We start from the raw sequence: 21,552 nt of genomic DNA, 5'->3' as shown, positions 1-21,552 counted from the left end.
ACACTGCCTTGGACCATAACTGAGAAACTATAAAAGACCATCCTTCCACCGACTTTGTTTTTAAAAGATTAAAAAAAAAAAACTTTAGCCAAATTTTAGCTTTCCATTGATGTCTACTAAGAGTTTATTAAGACAATTCGTCCATTCAATGGCCGTCATCCAGACCATCATGAAATGGCATGGTTGTGGAGTCTTAAAGACCTGGGATTTAATACATCTCCAGCACCTCGTGATGCATGATTTTGGGCAAGTCGTTTAATGTCTCTGAGCCTAACTATGCTACGTGCCCCATGGGTTGTTGTACATCCTGTTATAATGTGCACAGTGCTCGGCACAGCAGTGCTCAGCCTGTGGCCCCCAGTCCAGCCTCATTAGGCAAGTTACTAGAAATGTAATGCCTCACTGCAGGTGGAGTCCAGCAATCTGAGTTCTGTCAAGTCATCAGGTGATTCTGATGACTTGAAACTGAGAACAATTGTCACAGCATAAGTTCTGACAAATAATTGGGGTCAATAAAAAGCACATAGGATTACTGATGTTGTGTGGCAAGCTCGGTACTAGCAGCTGAGGACACAGAAAAAAAAAATGTTTGTGTTCCATCTAGAGAAACTCAACTGTCAAGTCTGGTAAGAATTACTTGAGAATATCATTTGATCTAAGTCCATGGTTCTCAAATTCGTCTGTACTGAAAAGAGCTGGGGAGGCTTTAATTTTGCTTAATTGTGGCAGATATATATATCTATATATATAGATATAAAACATAAAATGTACCATTCTCATTATTTGGGGGTCTACAGTTCAGTGGCGTTGTGTACATTCACAGTGCTGTGCGACCATCACCACCGTCCACCTTCAGAACCTTTTAATCTTGTCAGATTCTCTACCTACCAAATAATAACTCGCCTTTCTTCCTCACCCCGGCTCCTGGAAACCACTATTCTACTGTCTGCCTCTCTGAATTTGACGATTTTACCCCACCTTATATAAGTGGAATTACACAGTATTTGTCCTTTAGTGACTGGCTTACTTAGCATAATGTCTTCAAGGTTCATCCCTGTTGTAGCATGTGTCAGAATTTTCTTAATTTCCTTTTTTGAAAAGATTGACTAATATGCCATTGTATGTGTGTATCATATTTTGTTTATCCATTCATCAGCTGATGGACACTTGGGTTGCTTCTGCTTTTAGCTACTGTGAATAAGGCTGCTGTGAACAGGGGTGTGTGCATATCTAAGTCCTTGCTTTCAGTTCTACTCAGACTTCCCATTTTTTCATGGTTCAGCCATGGAAGGGTGTCCCTTTCTTGTTCATTTCCTCTAGGTTATCGCATTTGTTTATATATAATTGTTTATAGAACTCCCTTACAAACCTTATTGCAATCCTTCTGTAAAATATTGTAATTTTTAAAATTTTATTTGAGTCATCTCTTTTCCCTTGGTCATATAGCTAAAAGCTTGTCAATTTTGTTTATTTTTCTGGAAAAATCACTTCTTGATTTGGTTGATTTTTTTCTGTTGTTGGAAAGGTTTTTAAAAATGTGCCAGTGCCCTACTCCCAGATGTCTTCTCACTTTGATTTAGTGTGAGATGGGGTTTGGATACAAGCATTTTCTAAAAGCCTCCTAGGTGATTTTAATGTGCAACCATGTTTGAGATCACTGGTCTAAGAAATTTTTGATTCCAGAGGTACTTAATGGCATTTCCCTAATTCAGTATTTAGGTTTATGACAGGGAAATTCTTGTAGAAGATAATGCAAAATAATGCTATTATATGGAATTGGTCAGTAAAAAGTGGTAAGTTGGAATTTCAGTGTTGGGTTCCTCTTTTTCTTTTCAGTAATTTGTCCCCTCATAATGAATGACTACTTCTGTTATGACAATGTAGTTAACAAATATTCACACGAGGTTAGGTATTGTACTGATCAAGCACAGTATACAGTTAGTCCCTGCCCTCAGGAAAGCTGACAAGAGGCAAGAGAACCACTTACTAAAGTTACTTCATAAAACTTTCATCTCTGATGCCCTGCAGTTCACTTCCTAAGTTTACTTCCTATTACCCCCTCGTTCCTAGAACTACCAAGACAGTACTTTCCAAGGAATTCCAACTTCTGTATTTCATGTAATCTAAGGCCCCATCAACTTAAGATGCAGTAATTTTTAATATTTTAATAAAACCTCCCCAAACAGCACTACCAATAAAGATTATGACACATCGGCCATTGTAAAATGCATCCTACTTTGAGAGAGATTAAAATGTGAAAAAATAAGCATCTTTGGATCAATAGAATATGCTAAGGGATTCTTGCATTTATATGGCCAACCAAAGGTTGACTGTGTACCTCCTTATCTGGGATAGTAGACTTTTGCTGTAAGAGTCAAAGGAACACAAGAGATATGTTCTTGATACCTCTTCCAGTGCTCTTAATATGAATTCAAAGCTTTTAGGCCTTGATGTTTACCAGCTAAGTCAAGACATGTGCTTTCAATAGAAGGGGCCATCAAGCCAGGTCTGTTCTTCTAGATATTTGCTGTTGCCAGGTCGTGTTTGTCTTGTTCAAACTGGGATGAAGCCAGTCCATCTCAGTCCAAGTCTCCACCTCACTTGCGCTGAGGAAGCAGACAAAATGACGCGTCTGGATTAGGTGAACTAGCCAGACCGCAGGTCTGAGTCCGTGCCCATGCTGGCGGTCCTGCAGAGCCACGTGCAGTGTGGGTGACTCTCCCGTGTTACTTGGGAATTTGGCCAGGTCATGGGAGAAATTCAGAGTGGAAGATGTGAACATTAAAATACTCCAGGAGGCATTCTAGAAGATCATGATCACATTCGACCCAAACAAATGAAGTGACCTGCCATGTTACGTGGCAGTGCTTCTGGGTGAGAAGGCAGGTCAAGAGTCCAGGTAGGAATTAAGGAAACCTTGGCTCATTTGCTTTCCGCCCCCCTCATATTTTCCTCTTGCCGCATACATACGAAATCTAAAAAAATTTTCCTCATATAATATGCCACCTTTACCCCGTTTTTTTCTCCTTTGAAAATGTAAAAGGCTTCTTTAAGTAGAATTTTTTTTTTAAATCAAATCCAAGATAACAGGATTAAATGAAAGAAACAGCCAGCTGTTTTCAATAGTTAGGAATGGGCTGGAACAAGCTAGAAGAAAAATCCTGTCTTAGACACGTCCAGCCGCTCTCTTCTCCTCCTTCATTGTTTTATTGTCTCCTTCCCTTGGGCTGGGGCACCAGGTTGTCACCCTCCACCCATGATCTTCAGATCTTCGGAAAAAGCAGCAGGGACTAAGTGAACTCTGTTTAAGTCCTCTCAAATGATCCATCCCTACTATCTTCCAAACACAGACACGAAGCTCATAGTTTCACATGCAGCCTTTTACTTTGCTGTTCAGTGTGGGGGACATAATCTTTTTCAACTTCTCATTGACACAACCATAAAAATGCATGAAAAGGGGCGAAAGCAGCTGAAACTAACAACAGCCAAGAATAAGAAACAGTTCCCGGACAGCCTTCTTGAGAAAGAAGAACAAAACTGGAGGCATCACGTGCCCCTATTTTAAACCATCTTACAAAGCTATAGTAAACAAAATAGTATGGTGTTGGCATAAAAACTGACATAGTTCAATGGAACAGAATAGAAAGCCCAGAAAGAAACCCACACATAAATGGTCAGTTAATTTATGACAAACATGCCAAGAAGATACAATGGGGAAAGATTTAGACTTTGTTTACTTTAAAGCTATCTATTATTATTTTAACATTTTATCTCTTAGCAGCCATGATACTTGGTTTGAGTTTAACTGCCCCTCTCTCCAGAGATATCTAGTTGATAAATTTTCTGTGAAAAATATCTTTCCTGGCCTGCATAGCTGTATTTCATTCCTTGCCAAGTTATCATTCCATTTTCCCAAGAGAATTAATCTGAATTTTTGACAACATATATAGAGTCAGCCACTCTTTTCTGAAATTCCCTTTTAAAGGTCATTGTATTTCAACTAGAAAAACAGAAAGAAAGTGCTTCCCTCCTCCCTCCCTTCCCTCCCTGATTCTTTCCTTTTCAAGGATTTCAATATATTATCCACTCTTGAGTTTAACTTTTAAAAATGTACACATTGCAATTTTATTTGGCCTTGTCACTTGTTCCTGTGTGTATTCACAGGATGTGACTGTGGTCACTTGGTTTGGTGAATCTGGCATACAAACTTGCAGACATAAATCAGTGGAAAGAACAGGATACGGGGGAGTCAGGGATCTATGATCAAGTCTGAGGCCTTCCAGGGTACAACCTGTGCAAGTCATCTAATTTCACAAAACAGCACTTGTTTTTGATACTAAAGATGGCACATTGTCTGTGATCAAACCACAGCAGCCTGAACCCCACAGCAGATTACCAGTGCCATTTATCCCTACTCTACAGTGTTAACAGCAGGATTGTTTGAATCCACTGTGTTTGTAAGGTATACTTGGCTTTGGTGAAGCATGGATGGGGTAACCAGTGTAGCTTGTGTGTGCAATGGTGGCTGTGAAATAGCTAAATCTTAAAAATCTTAAAAACTTAAGCTTCTACAATGAGCAAATGTCCCTGCAGAGGGTTCCTTCCCAGACCGAGAATGATGCTTATGCTAAGAAAGAAGGAACACTGATAATTAGAACACATGTTATTTCATTTAAAGCTACTCTGGTGATGACCAAGATTATTCTTGGTGCTTATTTTTACTTAATGGACCTGCAATTTGTTTAACAGAACAGAGGAAATTTTCAAAAGGTGGTTCATATTTGCCCTTGTTGCTCAGTACGTGGGATCGCCTCTATAAAGGCTTTCTTTCCTTCTCTCTGTTTGGGCTATGTTCAACCAAAGTTGTCCAGCTCAATTTTATGAAGTGTATTTCTCCCTTCTTGTCACAGAAACATAATTTGATCAGTGTTCAAAAAGAATTTTTTACCCCTTTCAAAATTGTGTGGGTTGAAAAATTCTTCTTGCTGTCAGGCTCTTCATGACTAATAAATGTTACCTGTATCAAGTCTTCTAATTATCTACAAGATTTTGGATTTCAGAGCCAGCAATTTTATTATTTTACCATCTGCCAGAATGTTTTTGGCAGGGTTCAGTAAAAAAAAAAAAATAGGCAATGTGGATGAAAAGTTGATTAATTAAATACTAAACCTAAGTATAAAAATGATACCATGGAGTTTGGCTTAAGCCAGCCTGACGGTGCACTGGGTACCACTAGGTCCGTGGTGAAAATACGTGCTCAGCACGCCTTTCCCGCTGACCATGTCACTCACACAAGAGAAGTTAAAGAGGAAGAGAGGAAGACTTTCCATGGCAGATAATGTTCATTTCCTTCCGAGGGTAGTTTCTTATTTAAGTGGCTTGTAATTTTAGGTTATTAAAAATGACAATTTAACAAAGAAAGCTAAAAACACTAAGTAATACATTGAAAAAACCATTTTGTATTTGCTCAGAAATAACATCTGCATGGAGACCTAGGGTGCTTTTGGCGATCCTTCTAAATTCTTCTCTATCCATCGCCCAGGGAATACAGACGTGTGAGTTGCAGACTGCCTGAATAGTTCAGGTATCTCACAGGCTGCGTAAGTTGCTTCTAAACAGAAATGCTGCATGAATTCTCTTTTCCTTAAAGTGAACACCAATTCCTTCTGTGCTGTGAAGGTGCTACGCTACCATTTTAATGGCGAATTGATGTGACAGCATGCCCTGGGCATTATCCTGAAAAGAGTACATTGACTGTCAGTGCTGATACACCTGTCCATGGTGCTCCTCCATCTTCGGAGCCTGTATAGTGGACGGATGATAACAGCGCCTACTTTAGCAGACAGACGTGAGGATTAAACAAGTCAATATATGTGAAGCACTTAGAACGCAGTCTGGCATAGAGTGGTGCCTCCATCAATGTTACCTATATATAAATACTATTTGTGTCATTTGACAGAAATTATACTAAGAAAAACTTCTTAAAATATTTATGTATGCAGACAGTTACCATTGCAACACTTGTAACAGAGTAAATTTGGAAACGATTATAATGACCAGGTATGAGAGAAGTAATAAGAGAAAGAACAGCAAATGATGGTATAGACATGCAGTGGAGTGCTGAGTGGCGTGTGTGAAGATTTTCAGTAACACAACTTCCAGTTTTATAATATTAAACAATAGAAACATGACAAAATTTATGTCAATATAATTTCAGTTAACAAATCAATAAGTAAAGAGGGAATGAAATATAAAATAATGTTAATATACAGAGATGATCAGATTTATGGGTGATTTTACTTGTTCACATCTTTGGGTTTTCTTCCTATAATAACTATGATTATAGAAATAAAGAGTTATATATATTAAAGTAAGTTATTAGCATGAATGAATGAGAACAGAGTTGACATGGAAGGTCAGTATAAATTATGAAAACTGGAAGCTATCTTAAAGATCATGTACTTGAACCTCTTTCCTTTAATGAGGAAATAATCAAAGCTCAGAAAGGAGAGGAAACTTGCTCAGTCATACAGTTAAGAGTCTGAATACAGATTTTAAATTTCTCCTGAAGTTGAACTTGTTCAAATGGATGTGTTGAATAGTTTTGGCTGTGACACTGTCTTATGTACATATGATTAAGAAAAATATGAAATGATCCTTTAGAAACTGGAAATTTTCTTCTCTGGCTCTGTATGATAATGTATGTCTTTGAAGGAAAATATCATTATGACATGGGCTACAGAAGGACTGACATTTCAAAGAGGTAGATTTTAATCTGCTTAAAGCTAACAGAGACAATGTTTTTAATTAAGTGACTAAGTTGACTACACTCTGGTGTTAGTGTGTGTAGTTAATCCTGTTCAGTCCTCAGAGACTGAGAGAAGTGGGAGTCACAGACCTACCAGGCGGGATTCTGAGAGGTGACACTTCAGAAGGAATAGTACTGTCACACATTTAAGTTTATAAACTTGCTCTAATAGGTGTGCATTAGCAGTCTTTTTGTATTGTTTTATTTAAGGATAGACCCCCCTGTGAGTGGGTCTTACTATCATGGCCTTAATTTCTCCTCTACTTTAGTTTATCTTACTCTACCTGGTATTTGTAAGTCACCATCGTTCATTTCTAGACTACAGTGAGGTATAAATGAACTATTTTGTTACTGTTGGTGTTATTGTTACACTGGCACTCATTCCTGCCATTTAATTTTGTTTTCTGTTTCTTGTGCTTTCTTATCTCACTCTATTTTCCACTGGATAGATGGAATTTCTTCTCTCCTTGTCTTAAAGTTACACATTCTGTTTTTATTCTCCTGGTGCTTACCCCTCATGTATTAAGACTCAAATGCATACTTATTTATTCAGTCGCAATGCAAAATCTAATGTGTCTATATATTACCCTGGACGAAGCAAGACAGCTAGCATGCTCTTTTACTGGTGACCTGAATACTGCCTGTAGTTCCCAGTCAAGTTAGTATTTTCTAGAGTTTTAATACCAGATTATATGAATCTAATTTTTACAAATTTGTGCTTATTTGAGCAAACATAAGCCTTACTAAGTTCATCCCTCTTTCTTTCCTCCATTGCTTATTGCCTCTTCCTTCATTTATCTTTCTTTTTTTCTGAAGTACAGCTTCTAAGAATTCTTTCAAAGAAGGTTGTCTGTAGTAGTACTTGGGACCCTGTATGCCTGAGAGTATCTTTAATCCCCCTTTATGGGGATGGCTCTTCATTTATGCCAGGTGGTAATCTTCAAGTCTTGATTTCCCCAGAAACCTCAATTCTGTCCTCTCTTCAGCATCAGCTGCATTGACTAGTAATGTCTGCCGTGGGAGAAGCTGAAGAAGACCCAGGGCTTAGCCTGTCCTCACTCCGGGGAGGTTGCAGGGAGGGGCGCTTCCGGACAGAGAGCTCTTACTGTTGTACTCCTTGTCTCTCTCCCTCCCGAGGCATCTCTTGACCAGTGCCCCTGACCCAAGCTGTTTTAATCCAAGAGTAGCTGCCCTCTGAGAATGCTGACTGCATCAGGGAGTGGGGAGAAAGCTGTTTGGACCATATCAATACCTATTACTATTGGCTGCCTGGAGCAAATGTGCCAGCAGAGAGAGAAGGGGGCACTCTAGAGAGCTCTCCCGAGGCCCGGAAAGTATGTGTGCCTGGAGCTCTCCCGGTGGACGCCGTTTCCCACACACTGAGACTCTCATTCACTTTTTTTCCCCTCAAAGTATTTACTCAAACTTTTTGTTCATTGCTGTGGCATCTCCAAATTTGAGTTGAAGGGAGGAAGCCAGAAGCATGGACTTCTTATTTGCTTATAAATATATACTATATCATACTATATTCAGGTGCTGAGTATTTAAATGACTATATATAAGACAAGATAGATATCACAGAGGAAATATGTTTGGCTAATTAGTGTGGAAATCAGGCTATGAGTATGATCATTATGGAATAAGAGTAATATGAACCAATAAATTATTTAGAGATTTCTAGTAGGTTTTAAAATAATTATATATGTGCCAACTTCATTCACAGGTAGAGTGAACTTTAGTTCTCCCTAGTGAAATCTCATGGTCAAATTGTATTAATGGAATTCCATTAGAGAAAAGACGTAGTAATTTGTATGAAGAGACAAAACGAGATATTGCATAAATGACCTCTTCTCCTAACAATGACCACTATTCACAAGAAAAAATATACATACTATATCATTTGTATGTAAACTATAAGTATGTTGATTTATTTGTTTGTGGGAGTAGGAATCCTTGATTTAATTTCAGAAATTACACAGAAATTTTAACTAAATAAAAACTATTATGAACTCTTTAGAAATTAACATACAGGTAAAAATTTTAAACAACTTCTTAACTTTAAAAGACTAACTAGATATAAAATATGGATATAGAGAATGCCCCCAAATAATAATATATTAACATAGAACACATTAATTTGTATTCTACAGAGAGAAAATGCTTCATTTTTTTAAGGCATTCATAGCATATTATACCCATAAAGCTCCAAAGGAAACCTCAGTAAAATCTGAAAGTTAAATTTTAACCAATCACATTCTCATACTGAATCATTGTAAAAAAAAATTTTTGAACAACAATAATAAAAGGTGAAGCAACCATCACCAACAACAGAAAAAATAAATCCAGCTTCTTAGAAATTAAAAGGTGTCTGCTAAATATCACTGAGATAAAATTATAAATTAAAATGTTGGTCATATACTACGGTTGGCCAGAGTGTAGGAAAATGGGCATGAACATACACTGTTGTTGTATAGACTGATACAGGCTTTTGTGGAGTGCAGTGCAAGAGCACTTAGAGAGTACTTACCAAAATTAAACATGTACGTGCCCCTTGACCTAGGAAATCCACTCCCTGGAATCTACTACAGAGAAATATTTATACATGCAGGCAATGCTATAAGCACAAGTGTGGACCTTTACAGCCTTTTTAATGTAATGTATATTTACGTGAATAAAAGAATATTTGAAAGAATAAAGAGGCTGTTAGCAGTTGGTACCTTGAAAAGTTGGTTTGAAGTAAGAAGAATTTTACTTACAGTTACCTATTTTTGTACTGCTTGAAATTTTATAATTAATAAAAAAATCAATAAAGTACTGATATTTTCAATTTTAGAATATTTAGGACATAATCATAATGTGCTTTTAAAATTTAATTATATGTGGCCAAAGATGTAGTCAAATACCAGTTCAGACCTTTAAATGCCAACATTATACTAGAAAGAATGTAAATAAAATATTTGATGATAGAAATCAAATATGTACAGCAAAGCTAGTCTAAGAAAAATAGGAAGAAAAATTTTAGAAATGAAAGTTGACAGTTGATGATTTAGCATATACATCCAAGCACTGGTTCTTTGAAAAATTTAATAAAATTTAAAATACAAAGTCTAGAGAAAATGTAAATGCTCAAAATTGGGAATGAAAATATGTGTAATTACAGAGGAAAACGCAAAAATAATACTTTTGTATCTTTAAGTTTTTAAACTTATGTTTTGATGAAATTCATGACCTAGAAGAAAGTCACAAATTCATCCTTTTACCTAAATTATTGAAAAACAAAAACAAAAACAACCCAACCCCAAAACTAAGATCTATTAAAGGTTCCAGAACCTGATGATACTGTAGAAAAAAATCTTTCAAAATTTTAAGGAACATATTTCATAAAATAAATGGAACATAAAACAAATAGTTTTAAAATCATTTTGTGATTACTATCATAACCATTATGCAGAAACTTTTTTTGCAAATAGGTATATCTCAAAAATTTGAAAAAAAATTATAGTTCAAATACAAGTACTCATATGCCCAAGTAAGATATATTCTGAGACTGTAAGAAGGATTTAATGTTATAAAATGTCTTAATACAATAAAGCGTGTCAGTAAGTTAAAAGGTATCTTCTAGAGAAATGGCAAACACATTCCCACCTAGGGGAAAAGAAGGAAACAAAAACAAAGCAAGTCATTTGACACAGTACTGAAACAGTTCCCAGTAAAAAGTTTCAGTGTACCAGAAATAAAATGATACTTTAAAAATATTACAATGAGTATCTCAACAACAGCTGCGTCATTCCTCAGAGGACAGAAGATCCCCTACAAAGAACACGCCAGTCAAGTATAATGGAGTCGTGTCCTCTCTGGCAGCTGGTCAAGTCCTACTCAAGAATTACTTCCTTCTGCTAATAGACCCTCATTGTCACTCAGGTGCCAGGTGGCTGTGTCCTCCATGGCATTCTAGGTCCTTCTACATCCCCACAGGGTGGAATGTGACAGGTCTGAACCATTCCTGGTAATATTCTGTTCACCTTGGCAAAGATTGCCTTAGAAAAGAGCACATGATAAAATTCTGAAAATGAAAAGCTAAGATTTCTGTTGTGAGGCTTCTGGGGAAATGGGCAAGATTGACGCACAGAAGTCCCTCTGTTCCGGTTTTAGTATGTTGTGGTGTGTGAGTGTGAAAGCTGGTGCTTCGGTATCTTTCTTGCTACCATGGGGAATGTCAGACTTTTCTGCAGATGGCAGAGAGGAAAGATGCAAAGAATGTGAATTCTTAAATTGATATTGTAGAAATAACATTAACCAGTCCTGGAATAATCCTATTGAAAGTTTATTTGAAATGAAATAATCTAATTTATTGTTTAAGCCATTTATTTGAGATGTCTATTAAGTAAAGCTGAAACCATTGATATACCCATATTTACCAAAATTATTTAACACTGGTAGTGTTTTGGAATTAGAACAAATTAAATTAAACTGGTAAAACAGACAAAAAACCCTGAGACTTTGACAGAAAAATTTTAACTTCAGAAAACATCATTATTTGCAGATAGTATCACTGTCTTCTTGGAAGATTCAGCAGCATATCATTGGCATCTGGTGAATGTCCCCGAGACTGACCCTTTATGGGGTCAGTATATTCGCGCATCAAATGCTACCTCTCTAAATTAAGCACCAGACTGTTCTCTAATATAGTTAAAGCCTTTAGTCTTAGATGTAAACCTGACTAATGAATCTTGATTTTCATAGAACCATGTGAATTCAGAAGCCAATGCAATATTTGAAAGCTAAGAGTTGAATCAAATTACAGCTCAGTGAATTTTTACAAAGTGGAAAATTGCAAGCATAATACAGGATAAGAAACGTAACATTGCCAGCATCTCAAAAACCATCACAATAATTCATCTCTCTACTGCTGATGAGCATTTAAATTAGAGGGAGGGTTCTTTTTTTTAAAGTTTTTATTTGGAAATAATTTTAGACATAGAGCCCCCGTGTAGCTTTCACCCAACTTCCCCCAGTGTTAACATCTTACATAACCATAGTACGATTATCAAAATGACATTAACTGTATTAATTAACTAGAAACTATTCATATTTCATCAGTTTTTTGATTAACGTTCTTTTCCTGTTGCCAGATCCAACCCAGGATTCCTCATTACCTTTAGTCATCATGTCTCCTTAGACGCCTTAGTTTGTGGGAATTCCTCAGTCTTTCCTTGTCTTTTGTGACTTTGATGTGTTTGACGAGTACGTGCTCAGCTGTTTTGTTTATGCATCTGGGGGAAGAATACCACAGAGGCGATACGCCTTCTTAGTGCATCGCATCAGAAAGTACACAAAGCTGCTGTGTCTTGGTACTGGCGATACTGACTTTGACCTTGATCACTCAGCTAAGGTGGTATCTGCTTGGTTTCTTCACTCTAAAGTTACTACTTTCCCTATTATAATTAATAAGCATCTTGTGTGGAGATATTTCAAGACTATTCAAATATCCTGTTTTTCCTCAGACATTCACTATTTTTAGCATCCATCAGATGACCATGCCTATAGCAATTATTACTATGGTGTTCTAATAGTGATTTTTTTCATTTTCCATTACTTCTACATTTATTAATTGGAGTCCTTCTGTATATATTTTATATTAGTATGGACTCATGGGTATTTGTTTTACCCTTTGGCTTATAATCCCACACTAATATTATTCAAATTGTTCCAGCTTTGGCTACTGAGAGCATTTTGTGTCCTTTCAACATGCTGCCATCTTTTCTTCTTTATTTAAAGCATTTTCTTTCTTTCTGGTACCATGTAATGCTCCTGGCTCAGTGTATATTTGCCTGTTCCATCCCTGGAATCAATCACTTATCAAAGGAGCCCTGGTTCCTTTTATTGGATAATGGTATTTGGAAACCAAGGTCTGGGCACTAGGAGTGCTCATTGCTATTGGAGTGTCACTGTTTCTACTCCTCACCAAACAGCACTAGGAGATACATCCATCGCTACTAATTCATATGTATCAGTGCATCTGTATTCATATCTATCTGTCTGTCTCTATTATCTATCTAATCATAAATGTATCCCGGTATTTTTGATCAGATCCAGCACCACAGAGTTCCCCTTTGCTTATTTGTAACATACAATTATATCTGCTATATGTATGAAAACTTTACTAACTACAGCACAGTTGGATTTAGACTTTTCTATTTTTAATTGAATTGTTTGTCTCATTATTGTGTTAAAAGTCCCATGTTAAATAATGATTTGTAAAAATTTTCTCCCATTCTGTGGATTGTCTTTTCACTTAACTGATAGTATCACTTGCTGTACAAAAGTTCTTAGTTTTCATGAAGTCCAATTATCTGTTTTTCCGTTGTAACATGTGCTTTTTAATTTGGATTTTAGTTATCACAGTTTTCTAGTTTTCCTCATATAGATGTTGTACATATTTTGATAGATTTATACCTGAGTATTTCATCGTGGGGGGTGCTAGTGTAAATGGTATAGAGTTTTTAATTCAAATTCCATTTGTTTGTTGTATAGCAGAGCAATTGGCTTTTGTACATTAACCTTGTACTGTGCAGTCTTGCTGTAATGGCTTATTAGTTCCTATTTTCTTGTTGTTTCTTTTAGGTTTTCTGTAGAGATAATCATGTCATCTGCCAACAACAGTTTTAGTTCTTCTTTCCCAATCTGTGTATCTCCTACATCCTCTTCTTGTCTTGTTGCAGTAGCTAGAAATGCCAGTACAGTACTGAAAAGGAGTGGTGAGAGGGGCTTCGTGAGTTGTTCGTTTCAGTTCTGTTCTGTACTTTTCAGCTCTCGGATTTCTACTTGGTTTCCTCTTATAATTGATATCTCTTTACTGACAATTCTCTATTTGGAGAAATTGTTATCATATTTCCCTTTATTTCTTTAAGCTTGGTTTCCATTCGTTCTTTGAACATATTCATCGTGGGTATTTTGAAGAATTGGGGTGCAAAATATGACAATACAGGCCTTCTCAAAGGAGTTTCTCTTGTCTACCTTTCTCCCCCTGCTTATCAATCACACTTTCCTATGTGTTTGCATGTCTTGTAAGTTTTATTGAATTTGGGGCACGTAAATCATATATTGTTGCAATTCTGGATACAGATTCCATTTAGCCCTTCCTGGGTTCTGTAGTTTCTGTTAGTGTTTGCTTATTTAGTGACTTGACTAGGTATGTCAGTGAAGTGTATTTCTCCCACGGTGTGCATCTGTGAGAACAGAGCTTTGAGCATGTACACAGTCACCCTGACCAATCCATCCCCCACTCCCAAGGATGACAGTGGTTTTAACTGTTTCTTGCTCTCTTCTCTCTGTTAAGCTTCTAGCTGGTCTGCCTCGATTGATACCATGCCTAGCTGTTAGCCTCTACTTACTGCTCTATTGTTCACAACAATGATCTGGGGCACAAATTGCTCCACAGTCTGATTCAGTCAAAATTAGACCCTTTCCAGGACTAGTCTTTGAAGCCAGTCACTGAGGCTTTCTCTGACCCCAAGCTTTTTCTCATATTTCTCTTAAACTTCTAACTGGTGTACCACTTTGCTTATTGCTATCACGGAGCTACAAGTTTCTTCTTAATTGCTCATCACCGGAGTGTCTGCTGTTTTTGACAGCACCAGTGGGCTTGAACTTCCCCACACTGTATTCCAAATAAACTCAGTTCTGTCAGGGAGAGCTATGGAGCTCTCTGTTCTTTTGGCCTGCTTTCCATGCTGTGCCCCTGTTCCAGACATGGGTTGGAGACAGTGACCTCTTTCTCAGTGTGATACAACTGGTCTGCAAACTAGGTGTTGGGTGAGGTGGTGCCACTGGTCTCCTTGCATGGAAACTTCTCCTAGTATGGAAACTTTATCCTCCAAACAATGTGGGGTAAGGGTGACTGGAGCCCAGAACTCTCAGGCCTGCTACGCCTGGGATAGAGCCTTGTCCCTACAGGTAGGAGCGGGGTGGAAGAATGGAGCCATGGACACCTTAACTGCATCTGTCTGGGATACAGCTCCTGCAGTGTGGAACTGGGAGGGGTGAATAAGAATTCTAGTGGCCTGCGCCTCCCACTAGGAGCTTGGAAGAGAAGGAGCTCCCTCTTTCTGACTCATTCTGCAGAGTATAGCTTCCATCACAGTGGCTGGGGATCGACAAGGGGCAGGTCATGGGTCAAATGCCACATTCTCCCTTTCCTTACCAAAATGTAGATTTGGTAGATTCTTTTAAGTAAGTGCTTCTTCATTTGCTATATGTCCTTGGACAATTTTTAGAGACTTAATAGTTGCTTTTTATAATTTTCACTGATTATGATTTTACATCATAGAAGAGATCCATGGACCTGCTGCCATTTTAGAAGTTTACACCTAATCTCCTATCTGGAAGAGATTAAATGGAATTTATATTATTTCTTCTTCCAATATTTGATAGAATACTCCAGTGAAACCCTCTGGTCTTAGAGTTTTCTTATTGTAAGGCTTTAAGTAGGAAATCAGTTCCTGTTAATTCAAGTTGTCTAGTTCTTGAGTAACTTTTAGTATTTTTAAACTTAAATAGTTGGTCAGCTTCATTTAACTTGTTAAATATCATCAACATTAGGTTGTTCTTAATATTTTCTTTATGCTCTTTTGGTGTCTGTGGGGTCTCTTTATATCCTTTTAATGTCTATGAGATCTCATACGATGATCCATTTTTCATTCCTAATATTGTTATTATTTTTCTTTTTTGTTTCTGGTTGTTTTGGCTAGAAATTTATAAATTTTATTAATTTTCTCAAAGAAACAACTTTTTGGGTTTTTTAAAATTTTCTCTATTTTTTTCTGTTTTTAGTTTTATTGATAACCTGCATTTTAAAAATTATTTCCTCCTTAGGATTCTTAAGGTAGAAGCTTAGATTACTTATCTGAGATCTTTCCTCTTTGTAATATAAACATTTAATACTATTATTTTATCCCTGTATACTCTACTAGCAGCATTAGATAACTTTGATATGTTCTATTTTCAAGGTTTTTTACAGTTCAAAATATTTAAAAATTTCCCCCGAGACTTCATCTTTGACCCATAGGTTATTTTGAAGCCTTCTTAAATCCACACATTTGGGAATTCCCTCATGATTCTTCTTTCACTGATTTCTAGTTTAATTATTTTATGGTCTAAGAATATGTACGTTTTCTTCTTTTACATTTTTCAGGTTTTTAAAAACTAAGGTCTATCTTGTTGAATGTTCCATGTGTATTTTTTGTTGTTGAATTTCTGTAAACCTTGTTAAATAGTAGGTTAATATGATGGATGGATGATATTTTCAGGTCTTCTATCTTCTCACTGATTTTACTTGTTTTATCCATTACTGAGGAAAGGAATGTTTAAGTCTCCTGACATAATTATGAATTTGCTTATTTCTTCTTTTAGTTCAGTAAATTGTTTCTTCATATGTGTTGAAACTGTTGTTAGGTGGATACATAAACATTCTTATGTCTCTCTGGAAAACTGATCCCTTTATCATCGTGTAATCTTTCTGTATCCCTGAGAATACTCCTTGATGTAAAGTCTGATATTACTACAACTAGTCTTTCCTCTGATTGCATTAAAACATGTTTGCATGGCATGCCTTTTCCCATCCTTACACCTTTAACAGATGTGTAACTATATTTAATGTGGATTTCTTGTAGACAACAAATCTGACCATTTCCATTTCTTCATTCATGTTTGTATCATCCTCATTTAAGGTGATGCTGATTAATACTGTTGGGTTGAACTATACTAACTTTCTAGCCGTTTTCTATTTTTCCATTTTTTTAAATTTATTTTTCCTTCCTTTTCTGGTTATTTCTTTTTCTTTTTTTTTTTTTTTTTGTTATTGTTTATCATTTCACTTGATCTCCTATTGATAAAGAATGCTTAGTTATTTAAGACTGTAGGATTTATAATATACATGCTTTACAACATACATATTTAATCAGCTACACTTAAGTAAGATTATATCTCTTTTATGTGTAGTGTAAGAAATTTATAACAGTGTATTACCAATTCCCCCTTTTCACTTATTGTGCTATTGTTGTCATATATTGCTTTCTTTTTTTAACTTTTTTTATTGAGTTAGTCATTTTACAATGTTGTGTCAAATTCCAGTGCAGAGCACAATTTTTCAGTTATATATAAACATATATTCATTGTCACACTTTTTTTTCACTGTGAGCTATTACAAGATCTTGTGTATATTTCCCTGAGCTATACAGTATAATCTTGTTTATCTATTCTACATTTTGAAATCTCAGTCTGTCCCTTGCCACCCCCGCCCCCTTGGCAACCACAAGTTTGTATTCTATGTCTATATATTGCACTTTTTTATATGCTATAAACACAGTGTATATTCCTACTATCCTTGATTTAATCAGTTGTTTTATAAAGTAGTTAAAAATAAGAAAGCAGTTTCATTTTACTTCCATTTCTAGTGCTCTTCCTTTTTGCATAGATCTCAGTTTCCTTCTGTTGTCAGATTCCTTCTGCCCAAGGAACGTCATTCAATATTTCCTGTTGATTAGGTCTTCTGTCAAATTCCCAGAGTTTACTGTAATCTGGAAAAAATTGTTATTTTTCTTTAATTTTTAAAATATATTCCTGCTGAATAGACAATTGTGGATTGATAGAATTATTTTCCTTTCAAATTTTAAAGATGGCACACCATTGCCTTCTAGCTTGCCCTGCTTCTTGTAAGAAGTCTGCTTTGTTATTCTTATTCCTGTGGAGGTAGTGTCTTACACTGACTTCCTTTCCCTCTGCCTTTTGTCTTTATCAGTCTGGGTGTGACATACTTAGTGTGATGTGCTTAGTGTGTGTGTAGAATGCATGTTGGTGTGTGTTTGGTATTTTCCCTGCTGGGTGGTCCTTGAGCTTCTCTTATCTGAAGTTTGATGTTTGTCACTAATTTTTAAAGCTTCTTCACCTTTATTTCTTTAAATGTTTTCTTCTACTCGATTTCTTCTTCTGGGATTCTAATTACATGTGCGTTAGACCACTTTAAATTGCCTCACAGTTCTTGGCTGATCTCTTCTGTGGGGCGTTCCCTCCCCTCATTTTTTGTCTGTTTCAGTTTGTGTGATACCTGTGGACTTACCTTCAAGTTCACTGAAACGTTCCTCGTGCTGTAGGATGAGTTGTGTTGTTTTCCCTCAAAACATAATTCATATTTTGATGTCCTACGACTCTCTTGGATATAGGGTCTCTCTTGGTGAACTTTTTAAAGAAATAATTAAGTTAAAATGAAGTCTTTAGCTGGGTCCTAAACTAGTATCACTGGTGTTTTTATAGGAAGAGGAGACGAGGACAGGCACGCACACAGGTGGAAGAGCATACGAATACACTCAGAGAAGGGGACCCCTACAAGCCGAGGGGAGAGGCTTCAGAGGAAGCCAACACAGCCATCTCCTTGGTCTCAGCCTTTCAGACTGCCAATTTAAGCTGCCCAGTCCATGATACTGTGGTATGGCAGCCCCAGCAAACTATGACAAGTTGGCCCTGTATGTCAGCTAATGAGTCTGTCAAAGGTATTTTTTTTTAATCTCCATGACTTTTTTCTTCATTTCTGACACTTCTACGTGGTATTTCCTTAGAGTCTGCTTTTCTCTCCTGGAGTCACTGAACTGCTACTGCGTGTTATCTGTCTTTTCAATTATGCGTTTACATATTCACCACAGTTACCTGCAGCTCCCTACCAGACAGTTTCAACGTTTGTGTCATATCTAAGTTTGCTTTTAAGAACTGCATTGTTTCTTGGGAATCTTTTTCCTTCCCTCTTAATGCTTTGTAATGTCCGTAAAGACAAGACATCTTGTGTACTACCATGAAGACCGAGGTGCGCAGCCCCGATGCCTAGAATGGGCATACTTTTTTCTTATGGGACTTTATTGTGGGGGTTAAAGTTAATCTCAGTAGCAATTGAGCTGGGTTTGAGATTTGTTGTCGCTGTGGTTATGCTCTGTGCACTACATACATTTTTAAGGGAGTAGGGACTGTTTTATCAGAAGGGTTTTGCTTTTTCCTAGTGTCATCTTAACTCAGCTTTTGGTCTTTCCTTTGTGCAGTGCCTCAGAGAGGGTTTGTGTCTTGCAGGTGACTTCTTAACGTGGAGCGATTAGCCTGGCATGGAGGCTTGGGGTATTCTGCTGTCTGACTAAGCTTCTGTCTTGGGCCTAGACTTGTCCCTAAATCTGTGTTCCTGTCTCTGCTCTTTTGGTCCTGGGCCCAGCGTGTGGCCCTGCGCCGCCTCTAGCGGTGGCGGTTATTTTTCCACTCCCTTTGTGTGCAACAGACAGCAGTGTTTGTTGTCCCCCGCTAAACATCAGCGCTTTTGCTCATAGCGAGAAGGGTCCTGGCAGAGTTCTCTCACTACTCCAAACCCTTTCAGAATATTTTTCCTATCTTCTTATAGAAAAGTACTGTTATTACCACTACCTGTAAAACACAAGGTTTTTCATTTTTAATTGGGAGGTCAAACTGAATAGTAAAAATCTAATGAGGAGTCCTTTCCATGTCTGTGTCAGTAACACAGGATAGAAATACAGTGAGGTAATCATCAAATGTGTTCACGCCTGGTGGTCATTAGGGCGGTTCAGTGCTAGCCTAGTTCTCGTCACTCCAGGCAGACTGTGGGACGGCATTTTCCCGCCCACACCCAGCTGGGTGTGGCACTGCACTTGCTCTGGCCACTGGGAGTGGAGCCAAGTGTCAAGAGTTTGAGATTCTGCCTGCCTGCTCGCTCGCTCCTCCTTACCACCGGGGAGCTGGTTATACTGCAGGTAGCCGCAGGGCTCCCAGCCTGGCACCTGGAGTGAGGAGACGTGAAACGGATCGTAGAGTCAGGTCACAGGAGACATGCAGTACAGGCAAGGAAGAAACTTGTGTTGTTAGAAGCCACAAAGTTTTTTAGGTGAGTTGGTTACCTCACCGTTTATCTAGCTGTTCTAATACTGTTGCATGTAACAGGAAAGTGAATTTCAGCCGTACTGTCTGCAGCTCAGCCAGCATCTGGGCCACCCCTGAGTTGTGGAAGACGTAGCTCAGATTACTTATTTTATTGACTATCCATGGTCTTTTATTATAAAAGACTTCAAGTTCTTACTCAGGGATGTAGAAAGTTGGAAACAGAGCTGGCATCTACTCTGTACAAACACCTTATCAGGGGTTATTTGGTTTCCTTAACACGCAGGGTCCCTTGGAGATATTTGTGAAAATAAAAATACAAACTATGTTCTTGCTCTTCCTTCTCCATTTAACAAATAACATCCATACCTTTCTTGCAGCCTTTGGGAATAACCCTTTTAGGCTCATGTGTTTGCTTTTATAATTTATATTCTTACCCTGAATTCTCCAAAATGATTATACAGATGCATATCATTCAACCACTGACATATTTAATGAAAGACATACTTTTGTCTGGATATATGTATACATATTTTGTTGTTGTTGAAGTATAGTCAGTTTACAATGTTGTGTCAATGTCTGGTGTACAGCACAATGCTTCAGTCACACATGAACATATATATTCATTTTCATATTCTTTTTCACTGTAAGTTACTACTGATACTGAATATAGTTCCCTGTGCTGTACAGTATAAACTTGTTGCTTATATATTGCATATATATTAGTATATGCAAATCTCAAACTCCCAACTTCCTCATCCTCACCCTCTCCTCCCCCTGGTAACCATAAATTTGTTTTCTATGTCTGAGTCTGCTTTGTAAATAAGTTCATCTTTTTTTTTTTTTTTTTTTAGATTCCACATATGAGTGATATCTGTGGTATTTTTCTTTCTCTCTCTGGCTTACTTCACTAAGAATGACAATCTCCAGGTCCATCCATGTTGCTGCAAATGGCGTTATTTTATTAATTTGTATGGTAGAGTAGTATTCCATTGATAAATATACCACAGCTTCTTTATCCAGTCATATCTATGGACATTTAGGTTGTTTCCATGTTTTGGCTATTGTAAGTAGCACTGCTATGAACATTGGGGTGCATGTATCTTTTTGAATTAAGGTTCCCTCTGGATTTTATGCCCAGGAGTGGGATTGCTGGATCATATGGTAAGACTGTTTTTAGTCTTTTGAGGAATCTCCATCCTGTCTTCCATAACGGTTGCACCAAACTACAACCGGGTTCCCTTTTCTCCACACCCTCTCCAGCATTTATCGCTTGTGGACTTTTTAATGGTAGCCATTCTGACTGGTGTGAGGTGACACCTCATTGTAGTTTTGATTTGCATTTTTTTTCATGTGCCTGTTGGCCATTTCTGTGACTTCACTGGAGAATTGCTTGTTTAGGTCTTCTGCCCATTTTTAGATTGGGTTGTTTGGTTTTTTTCTTATTAAGTTGTATGAGCTGTTTACATTTTCTTGCTCCCCTCTCTTTTTATGATTTTGATGTCTTTTTTTCTTTTTAACATCTTCATGTTTATTCTCTTGCAACTCATTATAGTTATCACATTTCAAATTATGGTTTTCTTGTTTCTATAGCTTCCTTCTATTTAGAGTAGACCTTTCAATATTTCTTTTAGGATAGGTTTAGTATTGCTGAATTCTTTTACTTGTTGCTTGTCTGGGAAATTCTTTATCTATCCTTCTATTCTAAAGGATAGTCTTGCCAGATAGATGGAGGAGTATCCTAGGTTGCAGCTTTTTCTCATTCAGGACTTTGAATATACCTTCCCACTCCCTTTTAGGGTTCCCTTGTGACTAACTCTTTG

General features: G+C 37.2%; 2 long non-coding RNA genes across 14 annotated transcripts in view; one reads left to right on the top strand and one right to left on the bottom strand.

The window, feature by feature from the left end:
• LOC116658215 overlaps positions 1-21,552 on the top strand; it is a 309,670-nt gene that overhangs the window by 270,973 nt on the left and 17,145 nt on the right. The window lies entirely within an intron of this gene.
• The window catches only part of LOC116658217, a 365,338-nt gene continuing 360,823 nt past the window's right edge, over positions 17,038-21,552 (bottom strand). The window contains exon 5 of the long non-coding RNA XR_004313460.1: positions 17,038-17,385. This is a non-coding gene — a long non-coding RNA (uncharacterized LOC116658217). The remainder of the gene's footprint in view (positions 17,386-21,552) is intronic.

Source organism: Camelus ferus, chromosome 20, assembly GCF_009834535.1.
Source record: "Camelus ferus isolate YT-003-E chromosome 20, BCGSAC_Cfer_1.0, whole genome shotgun sequence".
Lineage (NCBI taxonomy): Eukaryota > Metazoa > Chordata > Mammalia > Artiodactyla > Camelidae > Camelus > Camelus ferus.
Note: the sequence above shows the minus strand (reverse complement) of the source record. Positions and strands in the feature narration are given on the sequence as shown.